This window comes from Astyanax mexicanus, chromosome 20, assembly GCF_023375975.1.
Source record: "Astyanax mexicanus isolate ESR-SI-001 chromosome 20, AstMex3_surface, whole genome shotgun sequence".
Classification (NCBI taxonomy): domain Eukaryota; kingdom Metazoa; phylum Chordata; class Actinopteri; order Characiformes; family Acestrorhamphidae; genus Astyanax; species Astyanax mexicanus.
The window spans coordinates 28,050,185-28,056,184 of record NC_064427.1 but is presented as its reverse complement, the minus strand read 5'-3'; positions in this window follow the sequence as shown (position 1 = coordinate 28,056,184).

Sequence of the window (6,000 nt, the reverse complement as noted above, 5' to 3'; positions counted from 1 at the left end):
AACATGTTATTTTGGCAAAAGATTGGGAAGCAGTTTGTTGGTTTGATGTAATTTTGAGGACGCATAAGTTAGCCTTCCTCTTCAGAGCAGGTTGAAGTGTGTGGGGGACCAAGCAGGTGAGAAAAGAGCAAATGGCTTTTTAAAAAAACATCTAGTTGTTGAACAAATAGAACAGATTAAAAATTATTACCCCAAAAAAGTGGTTTCAATAGATTGGAACATTTCTGCACACCTGCATAATTTGTGTTAAACTGTAGAAATCTTGTGCAGAGTTTAAAGAAGACCTGCTGGTGGGTCACAGATGGATGATACATCCCCTTTCTGAAGATATACTGGCATTTAACATTTCTTGATCCACATTGTCATGTGATGTCCTGGAAATATATCACAGAATACATTAAAAGTCACAGTGGACAGTGCAGTGAGTGGAAATGATCATGACCAGCAACGTCTGGCAGGAACTGTCCATGCGAACAGACAGGAAACTCTGGGAGAAATCATGTGTCAATCATCCACATAGCAAATGTCAAGGGACATGATGATAGCTCATTTTTAATCACAATTAGAAGTAGAGTTAGAATGGTAGAAGTAATTGTACGAACCAATCAGAATTGTACATTAAATTGAAATAAATATGGTCACCGTACATCTCTACTGATAGTAGTGAAGTATTTTAGCCTAAGAAGAACTGAAAAGCCTGTGATTTTCTCTTGGTTTTTATGAGGAAAGCCGTGGGGAGGCTTCCGTTATGACTTGGCCGGCTATTAGAAAACATGGTTTGTTTTGCGAGCCGTCCAGAATCGCTGCGAATCTGAAGGGCAGCGATAAAGACAATGCTCGGTGGGAGAGATGCTAATCCCCCCCGCCTGCCGGCCTTCCCTCCCCACGCAATTAAACGGCAGCACAGAGGATTAAACTGTCCCCTGCCAATTCCCCCCTCACTGCCCAGTCAATTTCACAATGGCAGAGGAGATTTAGAGAGCCGGGCAGATTCCCTCCATCTCCAGCCCGATGCAAATCAAATCACAGCAAGAGGAAATGGTGCTAATTACGGAATAATGCATCTGCCTACAGTTCTGGAAAATAACGAGCCATTTTGCTTCGCTATGGTGCATTAAGCAGAAAAAACACTGCTGAAGGATTTTGAGGGGGTTTATGTGACACTCTCACTTCTAGAACTGCTGGTTCACTCAGGAGTTAAAACAAGTGCTGAATGCTTTCAGCTCACAGACACACGCTGCTAATGACTCAAACCAGAGTGCAGGCCTTTGTCTTAATGACTTACAGTCACTGCAAACTCAATCTACAGAGCAGCGCTGAGAAATCATATCAGTACCACTCTTCTATGTAGAATCTACGTCGATTTCAAAAAAAAAAATTAATTGATGGATTTTTTTAAACAATGAAATTCGTTATTGTACGATCAGAGCTTTGAACAACTATGTGTTTGAGTCTGATGTAGAATTTTTATATTTGTTTTTTATTTTTCTCAGGAACAAATAAAAGACAGGAAGATTTTTGTGAAGGTGACCCACTCTGACATAGACACTTCATTAAGAATTTACTCATAAGCCAATCTTTTGGTTTATTAGGTCCAGTAAACACTTCGTCAGTTTTCTTAAGATTACTGAGAATGAGGCTGAATCATACACTGTTTGTTAGGACGTTAAAATGTAGGAAAATGTTTAGGATGAGTTTAATGAACAATGCCCATTGTGTGGTAGACTCTTTGTTAGGACTTTTCTCAAGGACAAAATGTAAGAAAATGCTTAGGCAGATTTATGTGAAGGTGGCCCAGATAAAAACTGTTTATTAAGACTTTTAAATAAAAGAAATGTAAAAAAAAAAAAAAAAAAAAACATTTAGGGTGAGTTTAGGAAACAAATCCCAATTGTGTGAAATTTTATTAGGACTTTTCTCAAAAACAAATTTAGGAAATTACATAAGAAGATTTTGGTAAACAAGACCCAGTCTTACGGCTTTTATCAAGGAAGAATTTTATTTGGCGAATGAAGCACAGTCTTGAATAGACTCTTTATAAGGTCTTTACTCAAGAACAAATTGAATAAAATTTTCAGAAGTACTTCAATAAACAAGGCCCAGTCTGTAGACTCCTTATCAGGACTTTTCTAAAGAACAAATTTAAGAATGTTTTTGGCAAATGAGGCCCAGTTTAATGTAGACTTAATGTAAACTTTCACAAAGCAAATAAAAATCAAGAAAATATTATTTTTGTGAACAAGGCCCAGTCTTTCTTTTTCTTCTTTTTTATTTAAATTTCATCACTGTCGAAAATTAATCTCAATCAGAAGTCAACAGAGGTCCGAGTCGCAGCACTCTTACTCCAATGTCCTGCATTATGAGAGAGGGTCTGAATCACATTACACACCATCATGTTACAGGAATCGAGACTCTATCACAGGTAATAACTATGCAAAGCAAGAGGATGGTGGATAAAAATATATCAGAGGTTGGTATTCATTGAAAACAGGGCAATGAATAATGATGGGGATGTCAGAAAGTCTGCATTCTAAGATTGCGTGTTGAATTGCACTGCTTTCAGCTGTAGGCTGGAGATTCTACTTAAATGCGCTGGTTTTATTTATTGTATACTATATGAACAGTCATATTTCTGCGGTTTCTAATCACAGATCCACACACACACTGACCTACTGTTCACTTAAAATGTGCCAATGAGATTAAACCTGCATTAATTGGGAGTTGTATTGTTCCATTCATATATACTTAGAATCCTGCTCTGTCCTGCTAATGAACTCCTGGCTTCAGACTGATTAAAATGCAATGAAATTTCAGATTGTAGTATTGTTGCCTTTACCAGCTGGCCCAGTGACATTTGCATGAATTTCTAAAGCATACAGGAGTGTGTGTAATTAGTCCTGTAGCAGTGAAAAAGGAGAGCAGCAAGAGCCCAAATAAAAGGACAATGTTTGGTGATGAGCAGGGATTCTTGCCTTGTTTGAGGTATTTGGTCAGTGTTGTGTGTATAGAACACTATATTTACATCATATGTCTAAAACTATGCAGACTTTGATTTATAATATAGAATTATAATATTTAGTTTATTATCAGGGACATGGTGGCTAAGTGGTTTGCATGCTCACCTCCCAGCACTGGGGTCTTGGGTTCATGTCCCTATCTGGGTGGAGTTGTCCCTATGTTCTCCTTGTGTCTACGTTGGTTTCCTCCGAGAATTGAGGAATGTTTGGAAATGGAATGCCCCATCCTTCAGTTATTCACTATATCAGGCCTCAATCGAACAAGTATAATTTGCGTTTCCTTGTATTGAGCACATTGACTAGTGTTCAGCCTCACTTACAAGATAACACCCCACAACTTACCCAGGTGTGACATTTATCTCCATTGAAATCTGAACTCTGGTGCAATCTGAGAGTAGTTTTTATGCTTTATTGTCATGTCCAATGAAAAACATCCAAAATATCAACTTAACAGATGAAAAACCTCAGCTTTCAATCAAAGTAAATTTTAAAAAAGTTTATTTCAGGTAATTGTGGAGACTCTCTATTGGTCGATTCAGACAAAAATTGAGATACTTGTTTTCACTGGACAGTGACATCATGTAGTTCAATATATAGGACGTAAGGGTGCGATTAAGACAATTTTTTCCCTGTCCTAAAGAAAACACTAAAAAAAAAACAGCTTTAAAAAATGGATAGTGACCAAAAGGACATTTTTCTATAGACATACAGCCAAACACAGACAAATGCCTGATTTAAAAAAATCTGGATATGTGTGGACGGGACTTCGGAATCTAAACCTTAATTAAAAACTGCTGGACAGCAGAAAGTTTAGAGTGAACTCTGAACTATGAATAATGCTTGGGCAAACTCCTTCTACTGCAGGACCCATCCATCTCTGTACACTTCATGTTCACGTTCATGTAACTCTGTTTATCCTTCAGCTCATCAGTGATTGATGTTGGTGGCCTTCATGTCACTTCTCATTGGATTAAAAGAGAGACGCAGCAGCTGCTCTGCAATGAAAGCAGTTAGCCTGACCATCTGTTACACCTTGAAACTAAAATGATAAAACGGGATTTGAGCTGAGGTCATGAGGATGGTTTAGATCGGAAGAGACACTGCAGGAGCGAAGCGGATGAACGGCACAACTGCAGCAAAGCCAGCGAATGATGAAGGAAACCAGCGACACTTTGTTCTTCCAAGCAGATTTTACTGCAGCAGTTATGGATTTACTGCAATAAAATGTATAAAAATGAAAAAGAATCAGAAATGAATTAAAAATGATAATGAACACTCGTAAAGATTTGTTGCTATGAGAAGTTGTATGTGCATGTTTAATAAATCTATGTAATGATACCTCTTAGAGATAATTATCAGTCACTACCTGTGTTAGTTGGACATTTGGGTTTAAGTCTGACAAGCTTCCATTTTCCATATCCCACATACATAAATGCTTAATTGGGCTCAAGTTGGGTGCAGATGCAAGCCACACCATTTATCTAAATCCTCCAGAATGCTCATTAAACCAATTCTGAACAACTTGGTGAGAAGGCTTGTTGGGATATCTCTTCATTGTAGGGGCAGAACATGAAATCAAGAAAGGGCTGGAAATGGTCACCAGGCAGTGAAACGTTGTAGACACTGGTCAATGAATTCATGGGGTCTGGATCACACATGAATTCTACAATCAGCCTAAAACCATCTGACAACCCTATGACTTTTGGCATGCAGTTTTGTATTTAAGCCACTTTTAAAGCTTTATGAATGTAGGATAGCCATAAAGGGATATAAGATGATGATCTTCTACTCAGTCCTGTTTAACTACATATTGTACAACATCTATGTCACATTGTTTCTGTCCCATTCGTCCCTACTCTTTGCTTTAAGTGTGTTTAAAAAGGTTAAAGCAAATAATGGTTGTCTGGAGGACCCAAGGACCGCTTGAAGAAGCACTGCTCTGACCTCTTTCTTCACGAAACGCTTGTGATTCAATTTGCATAACTGTTATATATGAGTTAACCGTGCTAAGGCGAGGTTAGCACTAAAGTGTGCAGCACAGTGTGGAAAGAGAGGAGGAACAGTGCGCTGTACCTTTTCGAGCATTTTCGTTATTTAGACTATGAGCAGATATAAGAGCTGCCATTGTTCTTAGCATGTTTTTAGTCAATTTGTTTGTCATCGCACAAGGTTGAATGAACTCATGTAAAGCCTGTGTCCCTCATTGAGCCGCAGGGATTTGAAGCTTAGTATTCAAGACCGCCGCATTTCTCATATGTACTTTGAGGGAAGAGTGGACGAGGGAATCAAGTTGAAAGCAGTTGAGGTTCTCTTGACCGTATTGTGCTTCACGTTCAAGGACGAATAATTCCATTACTGCTTCTATTGAACACGCTGTGCTTTTACCCACAGGACTTCAGGATTCTGAGAAGTGTGTGTGTGTGTGTGTGTGCGAGAGTGTGTGTTTGTCTGTGTGTGAGGGGGTGAAAGAGGAGAGAAAAGGCTGGAGAATTTGGTTGTGCTAAAAAAAAGTCTTCCTGGTCAAAGGAAATAACCTTGAGAAAGTTCACTTGTTCATTCACTTGTTTGCATCTAGCTGCAAAAGAAAAAGGTATTTTATGCACACACACACAATATATTTAAAAATGCAGAAAAAAATCTGTTATTAAAAAAATCTGGATTTGAGGCTCCAAGGGATCCAGCGGACTAAGCCAATATGGATCAGGAGATTGCCGGTCCGTATCCTCTTCATGTAGCTTGCCATCGGCTACTGGAGTCCTGAGAGAGCACAATTGGCCTTGCTCTCTCTGGGTGGGTAGATGGTGCTGTTTCCCCTCATCACTCCAAAGGGTGATGTCACTCAGCACAAGGCGTCTGTGAGCTGATGCATCGAAACCAAGTCACTTCGCTTTCCTCTAAATGCGCTGTGATGCTACATCAGCAGCAGTTCAAAAAGAGGCAGAGTCTGACTTCACGTGTTGGAGGAGGCATGTGCTAGTCTTCA